This window comes from Bubalus bubalis, chromosome 16, assembly GCF_019923935.1.
Source record: "Bubalus bubalis isolate 160015118507 breed Murrah chromosome 16, NDDB_SH_1, whole genome shotgun sequence".
In the NCBI taxonomy this organism is placed as follows: Eukaryota; Metazoa; Chordata; class Mammalia; order Artiodactyla; family Bovidae; genus Bubalus; species Bubalus bubalis.
Window position 1 is genome coordinate 52475183 of NC_059172.1, and position 23083 is coordinate 52498265.

Here is a 23083-nt window from a genome sequence, read left to right on the forward strand (position 1 = left end):
TAGCTGTGCTCAGCACGTAGAAGGTTCTCAGTAAGTACTAATCCAATAAAGAAATGAAGGAGGCTTTTGAATGAAGATTTCTGAGTCTCCTGAAGAATTTGCAGATGGAAGTAACATTTGAGGAGAAGGCAATGGCACCCCACTCCAGTACTCTTGCCTGGAAAATCCCATGGATGGAGGAGCCTGGTAGGCTGCAATCCATGGGGTCGCTAAGAGTCAGACACGACTGAGCGACTTCACTTTCACTTTTCACTTTCACGTATTGGAGAAGGAAATGGCAACCCACTCCAGTGTTCTTGCTTGGAGAATCCCAGGGACGGGGGAGGCTGGTGGGCTGCCCTCTCTGGGGTTGCACAGAGTCGGACACGACTGAAGCGACTTAACAGCAGCAGCAGCAGTAACATTTGACTCCTTGGGGGGTTGAGGTAAGAGTGGGCAAGATGTCATCCCTGGGAGTGTTGTTTTCCAAGCATGAAGGGTGGTGCGTGTGTGTTCGGGCGTTCTGTGGTTGGCTCTCTGAATTATCTACTCCTTCCCCCCAACTCTGGCTACCCCTGAAACATCACCCACATCTGTACCTCCACCCAGCTAAGGCAGGCATGATACCAGAGTGTCTAGACCTTTCCTCCACACCCTTGGCTAGCCATCTCTAGAAACGAGCCCCCGTTCCCATGCCCCCTTCATTCCCCTCATTGCCCGGGTGAGTCCTGTTTAAGTGCATCATCTCCGTGGAACTTTCGGATTGAGAAATATTGTGAATTTTCCCGTGGGCCAGCTCCAGTTATCATCGTATTTTTTAATTTGTTTGCTTTCATAAAGCCCTTTCATTTCTTGAAGCATTGTCATATACTGTTTTTCATTTGGACAAAGCAACACAGGGAGTTTAATAATGATGTTGGCAAAGTAAAATGAATGATCAGTAATATTGCTGTGTCTGGTACCAGAATCAATACTTTATATATTATTCCATTTAATTCCTAAGTGGTGGCTAATAGAGCTCTAGAGTTTGGGCTGATTGGATTTGAATCTTGGCTTCCTTACCAGCTGCATGACTCTGGATAAGTTACTTCAGTGCTCTCTGCCTATTTCTTAATAAGGAAAAAGGGCATTTAAGAGTAAATATTCTGTAGAGTTGTTGTGAATAGAAAATAAGATAATACATGTCAAGTGTTATGCACTGTGTTTGGCACATAGTGAGTATGTAGTAATTATTATTTCTCACAGAAACATGTTATAAACTATTTTAAAAGATGGGTAAAGATAGCCTTCAAGTCCTGATTCAAGGTTCATGGATTAACCACAATGAATCCCACCTGTTAGGTGTTGACAGTCATACATTCTTGTTAGATTGACTTGAAGACTTGGGCCAGTTGGTCTTGCAAAGTAATGAAAGCTTCTGACATGTCATTGTTGGACAATTTTGAATTCTCTTGTTCCCAGGTGGTAATGTGCCAGGCCCTCTGATCTTTCTCCCTCATCCCTACCCCCTACCAGACTAGAGGAATGAACTTTTCTGTTTGCAAGGGCAGCATAGTTCCCCGATATGGTTCAGCGGTCACATCCCAGTTGCCGACCTTCCCACCAGCTGTCACACCCTCTACCTGCTGCCAAGTGGCCCTGGAAGAATCATCTGAGTGATTTCCTGCCCCTGGAGACATCAAAGCTGGCTCTCTCCCTGTCCCCATTCTTCTTACTGAATGCACCACTGGTCGATATCAATGGAGACAAGTGTTTTGCAGCCTCGACAACTTGGGGAGAATTCTGGTCCATGGAAGGGGGGCTCCATGGCCCGGATGGGGTGGGGAAGTTGGAGCAGCATCCAGTGGTATGGCCAGGCACTCAGGCCCTGGAGGCATCCATGAAAATACCAGTAGGTGAGGGGCATCATCATACACCCGACACCCTGCGTGGGTTTCCAAAGGCAAGCCTGCTGCCTTGAGTTATTATTTCTATATTGTATAATAATCAGGCCACTATTTTGAGATCATGTCAAAGATAACAAAGCATCAGAAGCCTCTTCCGCCTCTGAAGAACCAATCAACCTAAACTAATACTTTAATGACCACTTTTCCCAACGAGAAAACAAATTCAGGCGAAAAAAAAAAAAAAATGAAGCAGGTTTGCTGAGAAGAACCTTGTCTGGTCAATGAAAAGAAGAAAGAGACGTCTGGAGCCATGGCAATGGAGTAGGGATTACTTTGATCTGGAAAATAGGTTTCTTTCTTTCTTCTTTTTTTTTTTTTTTTCCCTCCAGTGCTTTTTCTCAGGCAGCCAAGAGATGCTATTGAGTTTGATGAGGGAGGCCCTTTCAGAATGAAGGGGCACCTCAGAGGAGAATTGAATGACCGCTTTCATAGGCAGCTAGTCTAATAGTCTCATGTTTGAAAAATATGCAATTAAAGGAAATACTATTACAAATAGCCCCTATTTGTTGCTTTAAAAATACTATCGATTAACTGAAAAATGAGAGCGAGGTGTGCAAGATTATTATGTTAAGTGTAAACTGCGGCTTGTTGCAGGGAAACACATACACACCGAGACGCACGACCTATGTGCGACACCCAAGGAGCTGGAGAGAAGGCGCCTGTGGTGGATCAGAAGCTCTCTATTCCTTTACGTATTAAAAATGACTTTCAGAGAAAGTCTTGCCCACCAGAGTTTTTTATCACTGTCTTCGTGTCAGTACTGTTAATAAAAATCTAAGTGTTTTTGGTTAGGAATTCAATTTCTTGTAAGTGTAATCTGCTGCAATTGGGGGGGGGGGTCTCCATGCATGAGAATGCTGCTTTTTAATGAATGCTCCATGGGCATTTGAAATGAAACAATGGGGATCCTGGGCAGTTTGATCTTGCATTTTCCAGCGATACTGCCTTTACCTTGCAGCCCCCTGCCAAGTCCCCCTGCATCCCACCACCTGCCTGCGCACCACATCCCGGGTCTGCTCAGATCTCGCCCTGCGCTAATTGGGAGATATTTAGCAAACAAGTGGATGTTTGTCTTTAGCCAGGGATAAAGGAAGACTTTGTCCTTCCCAAAATGTACGGAAACATCTCTGGCTATTCTTTTAAGAGATTTCCAAAAATGTTTGTCCAGGTAACCTGCCTCGTTGTCATGGCAACTGTGGGATGGTTCCTGTCTGCTGTCTTGCCTTTTCGCCTTTCTGGATTTATTTAACACTTTTATAACCGATATAGAGCTGCCATTTAAAAGTGGATTTCTAATCTTCTGCCTACTTGAGGCAAATAAGACTAAAAGTATAGTACCTATTTTTAGGCATTTGATTTTTTGCTGTTATTGTTGTTTACCCTGAAACAGTTGACCAGAGAGTCATGTGTCCCTGTGTTGTGTACATATTTACCTAAGATGCAGGTGAAATTAGTTTTTCACTTTGTTTTTAAAGCTAAATTTTGATAAGCATGTATGATAAGCTAGGCAATGTATTAATCAGCTTTTTATCTATGTTTAATCCTCAAAACAAATCCATGTGTTGGTGTTATTATTGTGCCCATTTTGCAGGTGGAAAGCTGAATTTGTAGAAGGTTGAGGAATTTGCCTAATGTCACATAACCCCCAAGAGCTAGAGCCAAGAGGCAAATCCTGACACCCCGGTCCAAGTGTGGCTACGTCACAGGTATTGGAGGGCGTCTCCTCAGCGATGATCTGTTGCTACCACACAAGGGTGCAGAGCTGGGGGTTCATGCCTTGTTCGCGTGAAGGGTTTAGAACAGACCTAAGTAAGCATATCTTCATGGAAAGGACCATTTGACTTGGAAATGGGAGATGCTAGGTTATGAAATCTTCTTAGGATTTCAGAAGTATAATAAATATACTGACAGCATAACAAAATCCTGTCTGGAAGCAGAGGGATGAATTAAAATGGCCCATGGGATCATACGAGATCCTTTGATTCCATGGGTTGGGGGCAGGCTGGTGTTGCAGGGAGAGTCAGAGATCCGCTTGTGCGGAGGACTCCACTGGCCCCTGGGGCAGGCAGGCAGGGGAGATACAGCAGACCATGGTCCCTGGGGGCCCAGCTCCCAGGTAGAGCAGAACCACAAACCTCTCATCAGAGAGAGGCTGGCTGCTCCAGGGTTCAGTCACTATCCTATGGCCCAACTGGGAGAAGTCCATCTCAGAGTAACCAGAGACTCACCTGCAACTTTAGAGCCCATATCAAGCTCCTTCAGTGTATCCACATAGACTGCTTGAACTCCCCACAAGTCCTTAATATCCATGGGGCCTTTGGCTGGATCATTCTTTCTCTCCCTCTTAAACAACTCATGTACTCAATACATGAGCAGGACAGGCTACTGGTGAGAGGTGTGGTCTCTGAGAGCCAGGTTGCCTGGGTCTGATCTTCTTACCATTGACTACTAACCTTGGGCACATTGTTCTCCATCACCCCAGTTTTCTTAACAGTAGAAAAGAATAAAGAGAACATCTGCTTCACACAGGGAGGGAGAGGATTAGAAGTGATACTTTTAACATGCATTGCTTGTTACTACATAATTCTTAAAATTTCATTCTAGGTACTAAACTCACCAAATATCTGTCTTGTCACCCCATAGATCGGGGTAGCTGCTGCTACTTTGTGCGCCTACAGTACCTGTGCTTCTCTTACCCTAACAGAGTTGCTTCTTTGTATTCTCTGATAAACGGAGCAGACTGGGGAAGGAAGGGGCCCTGTCTTGCTCACCAGCTCACTGCAGTGTTTATGGTGCTCTTTGCTGTGGAATAGTATCAGGAGTGGGATCCCCAGGCTAGACTCAAGTAAGGCAGGTTTCGTTAATGTTTCCCAGTAATTATTTGAGAAGTTTTCTTCTAACCTCTTACTGTCTTGGAAACTGGTGGAAAGAGAAAAGAGACATATTTACATATTCTATACCTTCACAGGAAAGCCAAGCAAAGTATATTATGGTTCTAAGACCTGACTGACCAATGAATGTGATGGGGAGTGATCAGTGTGAAATAGAATTTCGTTATAGAGACGTGTACTAAAGGCAAAGAGACGTGTACTAAAGACGTGTAATAAAGGCTTCCAGTGGGCCAGACAGGATGCAGACAATTCAGTGAAGCAGAGGGGACTAATTCAGGAAGGGAGAAGAACAAGAGTAAAAAGTGTAGAGCTGGAGACAACCACTGAGAGGATGCAGAAGGGTGGGAGGGTGGATGTTAGACTGGGGGGCTGGGTTCATGAATCCACGGCTCTGTAAGCAAACAGCTCTAGAGTGGTTGAGAGCATGGATCTCAGAGTCCCAATAAGCAGGGTTTGGACGCTGGCTCACCTGCCTACTGGGAAGTGACCATGGGCAGAAAGGCTGGGCTCATTAAACTTCCATCATCTTTCTTATAAAATTTGGAGGTTCCTGGGAGGAATCCATGAGACGATGCACAGGGGAGGTCGAAGCTTGGTGTATAGTGAATGCTCAGCTATTATTTGCTTTGTTACCAAACATACCTCTCTGAACTTAAAAAAGAAAAAAAAAATTCCTGACTCTGGAGGTTGATGAGACATGTCTCATTTCCAGGTCCATTTGGGAGACTTTACCTGTTGTCTCAATTTTATAACCAATGGAACATGCATTCCACTACATAAGTTACAATTTGCAAAAGGATGATTGTATTCAGACCTCTAAGAGCTTGAGAGGTAGGCTAATTTTCATTTTCTAGCTCAGGCACCTGAGGCATGGAAAGGCTAGAGAAATGTGCAGGTAGTGGTTGGAGGCACCATAAATACACTCAGGACTTCTAACACTAGTGTAATCCCCCCAGCCCCACATACCAAATGGGTGTGTATTTCTGGTGAATGACTTGGATGAAACCAAAACACATGAATTTCTGCCAAATCCCTTTTGAATTTGTATCACATCATAATTGGTAAAATTTGCTAAAGGAAGAATGTATAAAGGCATTTCAAGGGCATTGGTTTTGCATTCATTATCTGTAAAGGACTATTGAAAAAGAATGTAAAAAGAAATCAATTTACTGGATATCAGCTTCAAAAGCACGAAAAATCTATTGTGCCAAGTGGATAGAGCTGCCAGGGACCTTGTGCTCACCGCCTCTAGGCAGACTATATAGGAATTATGTATGCCACGTGTATTATGGTTCATTATAGAGATTTTTTGTTTATTTTGAGCTTACGGAGTTGAGGCTATTGCATATTTTTTTGTTTGTTTGTTTGTTTGAACTGTTGTTATTTTTCAGTTGGTCAGCCGTGTCCAACTCTTTGTGACCCTGTGGATTGCAGCACACCAGGCTTCCCCATCCTTCATTATCTCTTGAAGTTTGCTCAAACTCATGTCCACTGACTCAGTGATGCCATCCAACCATCTCATCCTCTGTCAGCCCCTTCTCCTGCCCTCAATCTTTTCCAGCATCAGGGTCTTTTCCAGTGAGTCAGCTCTTTGCATCAGGTGGCCAAAGTATTGGAGCTTCAGCATCAGTCCTTCCAATGAATATTCAGGGTTGATTTACTTTAAGATTGACTGGTTTGATCTCCTTACTGTGCAAGGGACTCTCAAGAGTCTCCTCCAGCACCACAATTCAAAAGCATCAGTTCTTTGGCACTCAGCCTTCTCTTGACTCTGTTAAGTGAGGCTGGCAGAAAGCCTGGTCACCATCTTCCAGCCACCAGAAGGGAACCTTTTTAGGAGAGATGTGTGCAGGTGCTGGTGGTATAAATTCCTTCTCTGCTACTACAAGAGCAATTGAATGTTCCTTCCAACCTGGAAACCTAGTAGATCCTGTGTCTGAAATGACTTCTTTGGAGGCTGCTGGAGACTTTTTTAGCCTCATTTCTGGAATTCATGTGGGATACACTACTTTCATTTTTGTCTTGAAGCAGATACAATACAAGACCTGAAGCACAAGCATGCTTAGCCTCTGGTCTCTGGGATACAAGCGTGTGTTGTATCTGTTGCACTTGTCTTTGATCTTACTTTATCTGGGACCAAGATGTTTGATAATTTGATACTCTAGTGGGATTATTCAGAACTTAAAAAAAATAAATCCAAGAGCTGCCTCTCATTGTTCAGAGACAAATTTCACAAATGAAATCAACAGTCTAGTTAGGACAGTGGTGCTCGTACTGCATAACCAAGCCATCTGTCTCAAATTGCAAATTTGAGAATTTTGTTTTCATTTTATTATGGGGGAAAGCATGGCATATCTTTTGTATATATCTTCAAAACACATGGTATAAAGTGATAGAATGATGAAATGTTGAAACGAGAAAGACCACAGAATAACAGACATCTCTAGGTCCTGACTATTTCCTACCAGAGAATAGTTTATTTACATACAGAGTCATAATTCAGGTTGACAAAGAACCCTTGTTGTGATTATAGGATTTAAGAAATTTCACATATACTGTTAACTGCAGTGGCTAATACTGTTTATACTAATTTACAGTCTTCTTTGGAAATTTCCTTCAATGATAAGTTTTAGTACTTTAAGTATCCATACTTAATCAAACTTTGCATTTCTAGACTTTGTTTAGGGTGTGTCTACAGACTTGGCTTCAGGTCTAGAAATTTATCTGACATTGATGCCCTGTGTCATCAGTACCACTCCCAGGTTTTGTTGTGTTTCCTCTATATAGTATGCATTATGCATACTTCATATATGTAGATCACACCCAAATCACCTAGGTTAGGAATAGGACTGCAGACTAAGAGGGAACAGGTTTACATTCTGGAAACCAGTGGCTGGGCAATAGGAAGGAGAAAGGAAGGCTTCAGCTTGGTGAACTGAAGTATACCCAGGGCAGAATGACCCCTTGTGGGCTCCATCTGCTGTGGACCTCCTTGGAACTCACTTTCAGGGCTAGGCAGTTTCAGCTTTTGGCTAAGGCTGCCGTACTTCCTCAGTGTCCTTATCTATAATAAGCCTTTGATGGTGACAACAGAGTCTACATTTTCCTTTGAGCTTAGGATGGTCATTTTCATAGTTTCTTTAAGCATCTTCTGATTGGCTCACAGAATCACCTCTTTGCATGGATGTTATTTTTTAAAAAATGTCTTTCAAGAGAACATTTATCCTTTTAAAATCCTTAAATTATCCTTAGGGTTAACCCCTGGGATGCTTAATACATCCTACCTACCCTAGTTTCTCTATTTTTTTCTTGCTAGGCTATGGCAATGCTTCTTTTGCATGCAGATTCTGTTTTCGTCTTTAAAAAAGTTAAACTTTGAACTTTGCTGGTGGTTCAGTGGTTAAGACTTTGCACTTTCAATGCAGGGGGCATGTGTTTGATCCCTGGTTAGGGAACTAAGATCCCACATGCTGCATGGCGAGGCAAAAAAAAAAAAAAAAAAAATCAATAAAGATGAAAAAAGAAAAAAGAAATTAAACTTGCACAAAGCTCTGAGTTACCAAAGACTATTCCTTTTCAACATGTAATTTCCTGGTGGAGAGAAAGACATGAGTGTTCCCTGGGGAAGTGCATCAGCTAGCAGGTTTATTCTGGAGGAAGGCAGCAGCAGTGGACATAGCTGGGGTGAAAGGTGGCGCAGTGCATCTTTGAGGAGTGAGAGTTTTACTGTCTTGATGCTCTCTCTGAAAACTGAAGGTCCAGGCAAAGAAGAGAAAGGGAATGAGGTTGCTTCAATAGGAACGTTCTCAGTTGACAGCAGCAAAGGAAGTTTTTAAACCATTTGCAGAACATTGGCATAGGTTACCAGTTGTGGATATGGGGATCCTGGAAATAACTGAAGGAAGGAGAGACAGTCACCTGCCTGGCTGCCTAGGCAGTGTGCTACCTGCAGCTAGGTGGATGGGATGTCCCGAAGATGCAAAACAAAATTGACCAACAAGAGAAGGGATTAAGTGTGGAGCAGGGGTTATGCTGAGCCATCTTCTGGACCAGGACAGGCAGATACCCTCATGCTCCTCATTTCCTTTGCCGCCATATCCATCATGTAGTCTTCAAAGTGTAGTTTTGTTTAGATTTTGTTAATTTTATTTAATTTTTTTAAAATTTTATTTTATTTTTAAACTTTACATAATAGTATTAGTAGATTTTGTTAATTTTAATGGCTACCTGTGGCTCGGGGCTGCCAAGAACAGGATAATAGCCAAGCACAATGCCTGGAATAGGAAGCTATTGCACTAATGCTCATTGACTGACACTTGTTTTGTGGTTAAGAATCTGCCTTCTAATGCAGGGGATGTGGGTTCAACCGCTGGTCAGGGAACTAAGATCTGATGTGGCGAGGAGCAACTCAGCTCATGCACAACAGCTCAAGAAGCCTGCATGCTGCAGTGAAGATCCAGTACAATGGAAAACACACACACACACACACACACACACACACACACACACAAATGAAAAAAATGAACGAACAATGACAAAATAAATGAACACCTATCTACTTGCCTCACAGGGTTACTATGAGGATTGAAGGGTTTGATAAACATCTAAGAACTTTAACAAACTTTACAAACCATCATTCTACAGTAAGGTACTATTTGGAAATACATTACTTGAAAATGCATGCAAATATGAATTTTATTTAAAAGTCTTTGTGAATGGAAATCTGTAGAAAATGTAGCATATATTTTGTCTTCTTAAAACTTGACTTCTCTTGGATTTTGGTTACTTCATCTGTCAAGTGAAGGGGTATAAACAGGTTGGGTTTCAGGTTGTATGACATGGTTAATGGCTGAGAGTAGCTGTGTGCCTAATGCCAGTTCTTCTTGCACAGTATCAACTTGCACTTATCTTGTCATCATGTTTGACTTAAAAGCTTCTCTCACCCTCCTACTAGTTTGTTTATGATCTGATGTCCTCTAAACAGTCAAGTAAATAAGCTGTTAAGAATTATATGCAGTGAGAACTAGGAAGGCTCTGACTGACCAACTGTATGTGATCAATATGTATAGGAAGATGGGTGCCTTTGCATTCAGTGGACAAAGTGGTCAGTTGAATTCAGATACTGTTTGCCTTTATTTATTGCTAGGTTAAGGCTTTATCCAGAAAACAAAGTATTGCCTTTTATAGGATTGTGATTTTATTGCTTTGTTTTATTTCTAGACAGAATCTAAGTTAAATTCTCTCTGACTATAGAGATATGGTGCTTTATACAGGCTTGCTCTTGCAAAAGGATGGAGGGAGGATGAGATTAGATATTAGGCAATGTTAGCTCCATCCCTGGGTTAGACAGAAACCTCTATTTGACTTAGAATTCAGGATATACATGCTTCATTTTCCTGCTTATTTTGTAGTTAAAAAATAATTTGAACAATCTTGTTTTATTAGCAAGAATTTCAGCCAGTAGGTTGTCCAGGAAAGGTTCTGACTGATGCATGAGAAAGTACAGGTATGGGCAGAATTGACCACTAGCCTTCAGGCTTTGTGGTGGCCAGGACAGCGTGTGCCCAGCTGTAGCAACAGAGATGGGCACAGATTAGAGCTCCAGAAGTAATTGTTGAGTGACCAGTGAATGAATGATGTCTGAATGAATCAATGTGCATATGAAAGAATCAGCAGCACATTTAACTTTCCACTAGGTTTTCAGAGGATAACGTACATCCCAGCTTTTTACTAGGCTAGGGAATTTATACTGACCTTACTCAGTTGCCTGGGAAGTCTTTCCCTGGCACACTCAGACACAGCTGTCTGTTCAAATATGATCCAACAGCAGTCTGGTTTGTCAAACACCAGAAGCTGGTTGGCTTGGTCTTTTTCACATCTTTAAGCAACATGAAATGAATATTACAGAGCTGTTCTGAGCCACCTGCTGGCAGTCACTGTTTCCCCAGGGCCAGCTGAGTCAGAGACAGCCACTCGCTCCAATTCGGTTTCTCTGATGTAATTGCCAATTTTATTGGATAGCTGGAGGGGGCTCGTCTTCATCTCCGGCAGATCTGGCTGAGTCGGACCCAGCAGAGGGTCTGGAAGGGAGCTGCTCTAGGGCACTGTGGCCCAGCTGGGCAGGGAGTGGACAGGCAGGAGCTGTAGTGTCAACGGTGGCCAGGACAACTAGCAGAGGCAACCCCTGCACTCTTCTTGTCCCACGCCCCTGGTTGGTGGGGAGCAGGGAACCTTGGTCTTGGGGGTGGTCACTGCCTCTGACTCTGAGTCAGAGAACCCGTGGCCAGTGTTTTTACTTTTATTCTTTGAGGGATGTCGTTTTTTAAAAACTGAAAAAGAAAATTAACTGAAATAATTTTCATATCAATGAGAGACCTAGAAATAATCACATTTGCAGGGGGGGCGGGGCTTACTGAAGTCACTCTAATGCTGGGGGAGGTAGAATCCTTCTTTTTTAACTCTTTTCTTTCATTTCCACCCCAGTCGTGTACCTTGCACATTTGGTAGTGGTCTAGGGCACAATGGGCCAAGGTGACTGCAGAATCAGGGGTCTTATTTAAAAGAGAGCAGTTTAACAACAGTGGTTATCATTAAATGAAATCAACAGCTCCCAGCGCAGCCAGAATAGAATGCAGGTCATGAGGCAGCGAGACTGATCAGCACCATCAGAGGGGGCCCTTGGCCCTTCAAGGAGAACACGAGAGATGTCTAGAAGCCCAGAGGTAGTCTTGGAAAAGCTGGTTTTCTGGCCAATTTGCCAGGGGACTCAGCGTATACCCCTTTCCCTTCTTTGATTTTAACTCTCTGAACCTCTGAGAAAACAAGTTATATTTAACTCCTAATTCTCATGGCTACATTGTCACCTGTGTAGAAGTAAGCATCTCATCTTGCATTTTTCTTGATGCTTAGGGGAGAAACAGAATACAAGATGGAAGGAAGAAAAGATATCCTATTGCTTACTACCCTTGAGTAATTTCAGGCATGTCACAGAGGCTGTAAGTACGGTGTTGACAGAAGTGCCAGACATGTCAGTTCTAACAGAGATGATTGGATCAAAAACTTAACTGAAGGCTGCTATGAGAACCTGATTCATATCAGCTGTTATTGGAGGAGGGCTTCTTCATAAAGCTATGCCATGGCACACCCAAGGAGCATGGCTTTCAGGAGAGTAGATTCATATTCATTTGAGTGTTCTTTCACATTTTACTCATAGCAGACTATAAAAACCCACAGCTGCCCCACATAAGAACCCTTTCCATAAGATATAGACAGAGCAGGTGAAGGTCTTACACAAATGCTCTAAGAAAAGGATGGGAGCATTACACGCCAAGAGTTGATTGAAGGAGTAATCGTGACCCATGCTATTAAGAAGTCCCACTTGACTAGTTGCAAGCCGATGAATAAATTGAATAAACAGAAGAAAAAGCACCTAAATATACGTATTTCCTCATGTATTGGAACCATCATTTGTTTTGTGCTGACTCAAGGGTTCCAACAAAGTCCAAAATGATGCTTTGGAGACAAAACAAAAAGCAAAGCAGAGGTTCTCTCAACAAGATGTGGCCAAAACCACCTGGGAATTTGTTAACAGGTTCCTGGTCCCCACCAAGAGACACTGGGATTCCGTAAACCTCCAGTGGGACTTGGGAATTGCATCATTTAACAAGTCTCAGATGATATGGAACCATATTCTGAGAAACACCAAACTATGGCCACCATCAAAATAATGGAAAATATCACATTAGCCAATTCAAAAATTTTTAACTCAAACTGATGAATCAAAATCTCACACATACCAAGTACTGTGCCAGGGATCCAGAGGCTAATATTACACAGCTGCTGCCCTTAAGGTGCTTAGAGTTGAGTGGAGCTTAAAGGTCCTAGAGGGCAGTTCAGTGCTTGTTATCACTCATCTTATATCGAACAGTATTAATACCAAAACAAACTAGTTTGAGGGGCGACACATCATTCTCTAATCACGTTTATTATAAGAAACAAAGACTAGGAAAAGTTTATAAGCAATATTATTGTGACTATAGCAATCAAATGTTGATATTGTATGAAAAATCTGTAATCTATATCTACTTTCTAGTATAGTAATTTTTCTAAAATGTTGTAGCTTAGCGGTTAATCTATTTGGTTATTTATGTCAGAATTCCACTTCCAAAGAATTCCAAATTCCAATCCTAGATGGAGAAAAATGGAAAGAGTGGCAGAATTTTTCTTGGGCTCCAAATCACTGTGAATGGTGACTCCAGCCATGAAATTCAAAGATGCTTGCTCCTTGGAAGAAAAGCTATGACAAACCTAGACAGCATATTGAAAAGCAAAGACATCACTTTGTCAACAAAGGTCTGTATAGTCAAAGCTATGATGTTTCCAGTTGTCATGTATGGATGTGAAATTGGACATACAGAACACTGAGCACTGAAGAATTGATGCTTTTGAACTGTGGTGTTGGAGAAGACACTTGCGAGTCCCTTGACCTGCAAAAAGATCACACCAGTCAATCCTAAAGGAGATCAACCCTGAATATTCATTGGAAGGACGGATGCTGAAGCTGAAGCTCCAATACTTTGGCCACCTAATGCGAAGAGCCTTCTTATTGGAAAAGACCCTGAAGCTGGGAAAGATTGAAGGCAGGAAGAGAAGGGGGCGACAGGGGATGAGATGATTGGATGACATCATCGACTCAATGGACATGATTTTGTGCAATCTCCAGGAGATGGTGAAGGACAGGGAAGCCTGGTGTGCTGTGGTCTGTGGGGTCACAAAGAGTCAGACACTACTGAGTGACTGAACAACAACAACAACAATCCTAGCCAAGGAGTCTGTCACATCTCCTTGAATTATGTTTCAAGTGGAAAGCTGCAATTGTTGCCTGGAATGGGAAATGGAGACCTCTGACCCACCACTTACTGGAGGAAATAGTACCCAGATTCTAGAGCAGAGGTTTTGGTTAACCTTGATGAAATCTGATAATCCAGATACCTACAGAAGTTACTAAGCTATTGTGTGGGCAGGCATAAAGCCTCATCTTGATGTCATATAGAGAGTGTTATTCTTCACTGGGGGGTTATGGAATTCTTGGCACAGATAATTTTAAGTGATTTTTTAAGGTTGACTGAAAATGAATTGCAAAGCTGGGAAGTGAATTTCTAGTCCTGTGTCCTCTTCATTAAGAATCTGAGATGTAAAGTCCTTTATGTTTCCTCTTGATCATGTTTCCTGGGGGAGGTGGAAATGACTAAGATAGATGTCTCTGAAAGAATGAATATTGATGATATATTATGTAAGGCTCAATGCAAGTTGTGAATCCACCAGATGCTTGGAAAGTCAGCAGCTTCTCTATTATGCATTTCCTTGGCCTAAGCTTGGATGTTTTCCAAAAAGCAGTTACAGAAGCAAGTGGAAGGACCTGGTGGTTGTGAGTGTGTGTGCATGTGTATTTGTGTGTGTGTGTGTAAACTCTAACTTGTTAAAATGAGTAATGTATGAGCAACTTTCCAATCTTCCTTTAACTGAATGATGAGCTTAGATTTTATAGGAAATCAAATTAGAGTCTGAAAAAATCCTGCTCCTTCCTTCTAAGCAAGTTGGCCTCTGGGCAATCATTTTTACGGGAACCAGGTCCTTACCAGTAAGTTTGCTTAGCAACACGTTTTCTTGATGACAGTTCTCAAAGCAGAGGAAAGTGAATGGAGGTCTGATTAACCACAGGCCGTAATGGCTATATCAGTTTCTTTTGTAAGTGAAAGATTGTCTTTGCATATTCATAAGGGGCGTCTCAGCAGCGCTGCTGGTGCTGTCAGGGCCGCTAAGCTGGGCTGGATTAGTGTGTGTATGGGAGGCCTCCCAATGGGTGGCCCTGGGGACCTTTTTTTTTTTTCCCACAATTGAAGAATTCAGACTGTACAGAATTTACTCACTGTAAAAGTTGTTAGGCATAGAAGAAGGTTATAGAATTTATTTTTCCCATAGATCTTTAAGGACAGAACAGAAACTCACTGAATAGCTTGGGTTCAATACAGTCCTGAACCTTTGAAATTAACTATTACTAGGATGGAAGAGCCAAGGGGAATGTAGGAACTGAGAAGCATGAAAGTCAATCCAATTATCTCAGCAGCTGGGGGTGGAGGCTAGTATATAAATTGGACATTGTGTGGGTTGAAGGATATATTTTGTGTTTTAGGATAATTCAGATTTTCCTAATAATATACCAGTGTAATGAGCTTGGCCAAATGGCTCTAACTTGTTAGTATGTATATACCAGTCATCTGAGTTAGGAAAAGAAATAGAAGGCTTACGTCATTTATACCAGAGTCAACCAATTGCTAAAGTGAAAGCATTATTTCATTTATATATATATAGTCTTTTGAAGTTACTTTTATTTTTTCATGTTTATTTTATTTTAATTTATTTTTTATTGAAGTTTTTCACTGTCAGTTTCTGCTGAAAGCAAAGAGAATCAGCCATGCATATACATATATTCCCCTCTTTTGGGGGTTTCCTTCGCACTTAGGTCATCACAGAACACTGAGAGAGAGTTTCCTTGCTATATAGTAGGTTCTCATTAGTTTCTATTTTATACATAGTAATATATGGGCTTCCCTGGTGGCCCAGTGGTAAAGAATCTGCCTGCCAGTGCAGGAGGTGTGCTTTGATCTCTGGGTAGGGAAGATCCTTTGGAGAAGGAAATGGCAACCTACTGCAGTATTCTTGCCTGGGAAATCCCATGGACAGAGTACTCTGATGGGCCACAGAAGAATCCAATACGACTTAGCGACTAAACAACAGTGTATATTTGTCAATTCCAATCTCCCAATTCATCTCACTTGTCCCTCCCCCCTTGGTATCCATACATTTATTCCACACCTCTGTGTCTATATTGCTTCTTTGCAAATAAGATCATCTATATCATTTTTCTAGAAGTTACTTTTAAATGCATTACCTCATTTTATCCTCCAAAGATGCTTAACTAAATGATGAGGATCTGGGCTGTTACTTACATCCTGTCTTAGAATTACTGACAAGGCTAAGATTCGAACCCAGTGCCATTTCCACGAAGCCACATTGCTTTCTTCTGAACACTTTTAGAGTCTTAGCATTGTCTGATTCTACAGTTTTGTAAAAGTGTCATTATGTCAAAGAGTACTCCCTCCTAGAGACTTGAATCTAGAGAGGCAAGCACAGATACCTAAGAGGAAATCAGAGATTTCCACACCGTGGTTCCACTCCAGTCTTTATTTCACAAAGTCTAAGATTGAGGATCATGTTCACAGACATTTGCTAAAGACAAATGCAAAGGTAAGAGTAAGATTCTCACAGCAGCTTGAAAACAATTTCTACTCAGGACGCAGCTTAGTGAATACACACACTGAACAGCAAAGACTTTTCAGGGAATTGGCTTTGCCTGTGAGCTCCTAGAGACCAATTTTTGATCCCTAAATTCAGCTTACAGGAACCTTTAAACAAATGTATGCTGCATTATTCTCATTATTCAGTTATGACAGTCTTTCCCCCAGCATTTTAATTAGTGCTCATTTACAGAGAATTAAACTGTCATTTTAGTTGAACTCAAAGGAGTACCCCAGGGACACACATTCCACAAGATAATAAAAGCACCATATAATTCCGATGCTTCAGCAATTTAGAATCTCAACTGGGCTTCTCTGCCAGCCAGTTCTGATGGGACTTTATCATGACTGTTTACAGGGGTCGGGGGACACCATCATTTCACACCTGAAAACTTGAGGCCTAATCGTGTTGATCAAGAAAAGCTGATGTTTCAATGTGGGATGATGGTCCCTTAAACAAGTTTCTTGTGGTTTGCACAGATTTGTTAAAATGTGAACATTTTCTAACTGCCTTGAATGGGAGAAACCGTTATTTTCCAGGATGATGTATTTCACTCTTCTAAGGAATTTCTTTATCGTCACATTCATAAGGCATATGCTTACATGTAAGTTGTCCGTGTTGCAAAAAAAGGAGGCTGTGCTTACCACAGATTCTCCTTAATCTTATACAGTTAAACTATAGCTGTCATTTCTGATATTGCAATCCATTTTGATCTTTCATTGTACATAGATGCATTAAGGTGTGCTAAAATTGTAGCATCTCGTTAAGATGCTGCTAAAATTGTAGAAAATGTAGTCAAAATAGTAGTAAACAATTACAGTTAAGAATTAAAAAGCAAAAGCTGATGTTTGATTCCTGTTTGATGACATTAAACAGAAAAGTCAAAGGAAGTGATCAGCAGGTTAGCGTTAGACGTTTGACTTCCAACTCTGGTTATGCCCCACGACTGCTGTGTTTCCTAGGTAGGTATTGGCCCTGTTTTCCCATGGATGCCATGGGGAATGACTGGTTAGCAACCAGGGGCTGTGATTGTGGCTTCCCTTGCTTTCTAGATCCATCCTCATCCCTGCAAACCCATCGCTTTCTCTTGGCATTTACACTGTGAAATGTTTCATGTCTGAGTGTAGCAGGAAACTCTGTCAAGACCATGAGATCAAGAAGCACTGTAGAATGTTTCATTGTTATGTCTGAAAAATGCCATTTCCTTTCATTTCTGGAGGTTCATGGGAGAACCAGTGGTTTTTCAAAACTCACCTGAGACATGTTTCATCTTACAGACTTTCATGCTTTCTGTTCGGTCAGCGAAGCGATTCACCAACTTTCAAAAGCTGAATGACCTTAATTCATTAAAATCAGCATAGATTAGAAGGCCACAATCAAAATGTACAGACTTTCAGTCATAAGATAAAGAAGTCCTGGGGATTTAATGTAGGCCATGGAAGCTATAGTTATAAATACTGTATTGTATATTTGAAATTTAATGAGACTAGATCTTAAGAAATTCTCATCCCCCAAAATTGGTAACTGTATGAGGTGGTGGATGTTAACTGAACTTATTGTGGTGGTCATTTCACAATATATATACAAAGATTAAATGATTATGTTGTCTACCTTAACCTATCTTATACAGCAATGATGTCTTAATAAAACTGGAAAGAGTCGTGGGACCACAGGACTGTAGAACTAGAGACATGAATGATCTTAGCAATCCAGTAGCATCTAATGTCCCCACTTTAAAATTGAGAAGACTGAGTAAGAAATCAGGTGATTTCACAGTATCAAATATCTTAATTTGAGAGAAACGAACACCGGAACTCATGCACCCTGGTTTCCATGTATTTGTTTTCTCCGTATCCATGAGGCAGCGTGTCGTAGCAGGGAGGACCAGGAACTCTGGAATGCAATTGCCTTGGTATGACTTCCAGCTCCATCCCTTCCTACTGGGTTTGAGGGAAATGTCTCAATTTTCATGAAAATACTTCTCTCAGTGTTTAACACATAGTGAAAGCTCAAAAATAGTGTCTGTTGTCATTACTGTATCTCCCTGTTTTCCATGAGTCCTTACAGCCACCTGAGACTAGGAAGCAGGCGTTCATCTTTTGTCTGACTGTCTCCTGTCTCTTACCGCCTGCCATGCTTTGTGTCAGCCTTTTATGCTTTGTATCCAAACCTCGTAAAAGCCATGCAGGGCCAGTGCTGTCTATTTGTCTTTGAGTGAGCGTAGTCGCTCAGTCGTGTCCGACTCTTTGCGACCCCATGGACTGCAGCCTACCATGCTCCTCTGTCCGTGGGATTTTCCAGGCAAGAGTATGGAGTGGGTTGCCATTTCCTTCTCCAGAGGATCTTCCCAACCCAGGGATCAAACCTGGGTCTCCCGCATTGTAGGCAGACACTTTACTGTCTGACCCACCAGGGAAGTCTATCTTTAAGATTAAAAAAAAAAGAGAGAGAAATAATTTGTTCAAGGCCCATAGCCAGCAAATCAGGACTCTCTCTAATTACATAATCTAGACAACTTCCAATATGTCAGGTTGATATCACTTACGGTTCTAATTCTAGACCGTTCAGATGTTGACTGCTGTCTTGGAGTTTTTGTTCTTGTTTGGAGTGGGTGGTAGTTGAGTGTGTCAATATAGGTTTTAGAAGTATGTTCTGTTTGCTAATGAGATGGCTCCACCTCTAAACCTCTTTCCACTTAGCAGTGAAGATTAATTTTTTTTCTTACTTGGGCTTCCCTGGAAGTCAGTTATGTGGAGAAGGAAATTTAGAAGCCCAGTGAGAAGGGATTATGAATTTCTAATATAAGTGAGTGTGTTTGTCTCTTTTTGTTTCTTGAGACTGTGTTTGGTTTTAACAAAACAGATCGAAGAAAAGGGCTTCTTTGAAAAATTGGCAAGAATAACGTGAGAGAGGAAAAGGTAGAAAAATTCATTTTCTTTTTCTCACAAAAGTCTCCAGTCACATTTGCTCTGCTCTCCTTGATGGCTGCCATATTGATGTTTCCTACTCAGAAGGATGCTGAAGTCCAGAGCTCTTACAAGAGTTTCTGCTAAATCCTTGTTTCCTTTTAGTTTGAGTTCTCTTATTCTTGTGTGTGATTTTGAATCTTCTTGGCAAAGCTAAGAGGGAAAAAAATCCATCCTGAAGATGAGCATCTCTCCTGGTCACATCGATTTGTGAAAAGGAGCTTCTGCTCCATCCTTTCATCAGGATTAAAGAGGTCTGATGTCTGCCCTACTGATGCAGAAGTGCAGGCGATAGGACGGACCGAGTGGTGGTTTATCAGAAGCCAACCCAAAGCAGACATTGGCCAGTTATTCCCTTGAAAATAGAGTAACAGTCAGCCAGTCGACACTGATTTGTTCTAGGTGCTGGAGAAGCACCAATGGATATGATGATATTATTGTCCTTTGGAGTTTTTAACCTTTTAGTGAGAAGAAAAGCAGGAGACACATAAATAAATTCAGGATTCCAGACAATAAGGTAGTAATTCTACTGCATATTATTTCAATAGTAAGTTGCAGTTCACTAAATGCTTGTCTATGTATTATTCCACGCAGTCCTCATGAGGATGGGCAGTGGTTTTCTAGGTAGGCTCCAGGGTGGCAGACACGTTCTCTCTGGTTCAGTTCCTTTCACTTTGGGTTGGTGCTATGCCTTGAATCAATCACCCTTTCTTCCTTTCGGGTAGGTAAGAGCCTCCTCCTCTATTCAAACTCTTTGTCATCTTGGGTGGCTTTTTGTTGTTTGTTTTGTTTTTTGGCTGCACCATGCAGCGTGGGGATCTTAGTTCCCTGACAAGGACCAAGATTAAACTCACCACCCCCTCCTGCCCTCTGGCGTTGGAAGGCAGACTCTCACTCACTGAACCACCAGGGAGGTCCCTGTCACTTCTTGTCTTTGTCGCTACTCTCTGCCTAGGTGAGCTCACCCAACCCAGTGACTGTGTATGTGATCACTGATGATGTTTCCAGATTTGTATCTTCATCCCTGTCCTCTCACTTGACTTCCAGATTCTTGTATGTAGCTAAATAACTAACAATAGATGATGGCTTGAATTAGATCCCTTATAGGAATCTCAGTGTGAAAATATCCAAAATGGAGCTCTTGATCTTTTTCTTGCTTCCACACCCTTTCTCAATGCATCCAACCTCCATCACTCCCAGTCCTGCTTCTAAAGACAAAGGGCATACATAGCAAGCTACTTATGGGGTCAGGCCATAAACTTAGACATTACTCTTAATTTCTTCTGTCTTTGCATCATTCCCAATATCCAGTCTGTTGATTATATTCCTACAATGTACGTCAAACTGTTTTCCCCTCCTCCTCTCCTTTAATATCATCCCAGCCCAAACTATCATTATCTACTGCCCAGGTTACTATAGTGACTTCTAACCTAGCTCCCTGCTGCCATTCTGCCCTTCCGTCCCACCCCTGACAAACCATAGCCCAGTATCTGGAAAGAGCTTTTTAAAAAACCAAACTAACTCACGTCTTTTTCATGCTTAAATCTTTTTTTTTTCCTTCTAAAATATTTTTTAATGTTTATTTTTAATTGAAGGATAATTGCTTTACAGTATTGCATTGGTTTCTGCCAAACATCAACATGAATCAGCCATAGGTTTACCCATGTCCCCTCCTTTTAATGACTTGCAATTTGTCTTAGAAAGCATTTTAACTCCTTACTCTGCCTTAAAACACCAAGTGGCATCTGACTCCTCCCCAACCTCGTTCCAGGCTTCGGTCCCCTCAGTCAGCATGCTCAGCCCTCCCCTGGCTGAGCAGAGCACTGATACTTCCCAGAGCACTTTAAGTTCTTCCCTGCCCCCAGGACCTTTGCGCCTGTTGTTTTCTTTCCTTCTCTTCCTCTCAGCTGGGCTGCCCTTCATTTTCCATGCTTCATTTTAAATCGAACCTTTCCTGGACACTCCCTTCCCTTACTTTTTGTCTGTTGCCACACCTGATTGATTTTCTTCTTACTTACTTCTTTACTGTTAACTTACTTCTTTACTTTTGTCTGAAACTGTTTACATCTGGAAGAGGAGTAGTCCATGTGTTATAGGCCAGTTTTCCAAATTTATCTGCTTTGGTCTTAGATACAAAACCATCTATAGCCTTTTTTTTTTTTTTTTTATCTATAGCTGTCACAATGGCATCTCTTGGAATTCAGTCTTACCCTGATTTCCAACAAGGCTAACAGATTTATCCGAGTCACATAAGAGGCAATTTTCCATTTGCTAATCAGAGCTGTTTGTACTTACTTAAGCTTCAGGGACAGTGGAGGTTAATGGATAGGTGAGTTTCAAAATAAGTGAGAAAGAATATGTCTGGTGGCTGCCTGTTACTGAGACATTTGCCCAAGTAAAGAATATCATCATTGCCATTTATCAGTGAATTTCAGTTAGCTACTATTTGTGTCTCTTCTCTCTTTGGTAAAATGGAAAGAAAACTGTTCCCTCTCCTGTAGACACAATATGAAGACTAATGAAGTCTTTGATCTTAAAAATCACGCTTGCTGCCTCTCTGGGCAACTCATTCTGGTTTTATTCCACAATGATTTAAAACCCACCAGAGGCAGCTTCTCAGAGCAAACATTTTGTGCTTCTACTTGCTTTGTTTCTTACCCATAACATTGTCATCCTTGTTAGGTGCCTGCTGCAGAATAACCTTTGCTGGAGAGAAAATGAATAAGACAAAGGAAGAAGGACATGACACCGAAAGAGAGTGGTTGGGTCAGAGTGCAGGGAGGCCAGTATGAACAATCTCCACTCCTGCCTGTTTTAATTATCTCCCAGTTTAGTTCGAGGCTAGCTTCCTTGTGGCTGTCATGAGCTGTGACTTCAGCTTGTGATATTTGAATACAGGGGAATTTAACACCACCAACATCGTAATGATGCTCAGTACCACACACTAATTAAAGCCAGCCAGTGGCAGTCACGTGACTCTACGTGCAGGAGATGATGCAGCGAATTTGAGGCCGAAAAGAGATAGGAGCAGAGCAAAGAGAGGAATGAGGAATAGTGAGAAACCTGAACTCTACACAAGGAATATAACTTCCAAGTGTTGGCCGTTGTCTGCTCTTCCGTCCTTGTAGGAGATGCCTCTGTTTCTGGTTTTGCTTCTTCAGAGTGAGGAGAGATGATATGGTTCAATTGGAAAATACTTAAAAGTGAACACACCAAAAGTTTCATTCCATAGGGAGGAAAACCAAAGCCTAGAACAACAGCCCAGTGAAAAACCCAAGCTTCAGTCAGATCATTTTTTTTTTTTTTTTACATGGAACGCTTCACGAATTTGCATGTCATCCTTGCGCAGGGGCCATGCTAATCTTCTCTGTATCATTCCAATTTTAGTATATGTGCTGCCGAAGCGAGCACCAGTCAGATCATTTTTTATGCAGCCGCTTACAGTGTAAGGCTTAGCATTGATCAATGAATTGATAATTAATCTGATTGATGTGAAATATTGAATGCCAAATACCAATGTTTTTTCTCAACAGACAGGCTTTTGCTGGCTATGCCATGAAGTTTGCATGAACTCTACTGATAGGTAGAGACAGAGTTGGGGTTAGGGTTGATTCTCTCCTCTCCTTACTCCCAACTGCGCACAATAAATGGCACCATCCCACTTGGTTACTTAAGTTCCTGAGTTTCATCTTTGGGTTCATCCTTGTCCCTCTCATTTTTGTGTGTGTCGACATTCAGTCCATCAGATGCCCTGTCCACCTGCCTTCACAACAGTGCCATTCGGCCATTTTCCACCTTGACTACCACCTTAGTCCAAGCCAAGACTACAGTGTCTCCCCTGGACACTGGGCAGGACTCCTGAACACCTGTCTGCTTACACTCATGGCTTCCTATCACCAGCACCCCTTCCCAGAGCAGCAGAACATTGTTTTGAGTATAAATC

At 41.8% G+C, this 23083-nt stretch overlaps 1 long non-coding RNA gene and 1 other non-coding gene across 2 annotated transcripts in view; one reads left to right on the plus strand and one right to left on the minus strand.

The window, feature by feature from the left end:
• LOC102414077 overlaps positions 1 to 6272 on the plus strand; it is a 109840-nt gene extending 103568 nt beyond the window's left edge. The window contains exon 3 of the long non-coding RNA XR_006545362.2: positions 3517 to 6272. This is a non-coding gene — a long non-coding RNA (uncharacterized LOC102414077). The remainder of the gene's footprint in view (positions 1 to 3516) is intronic.
• A 16172-nt stretch (positions 6273 to 22444) lies between these two features.
• LOC112579768 lies at positions 22445 to 22551 on the minus strand. Its single transcript, XR_003104102.1, has one exon. It is a non-coding gene; the product is annotated as a U6 spliceosomal RNA (small nuclear RNA).
• Positions 22552 to 23083: the final 532 nt, after the last annotated feature.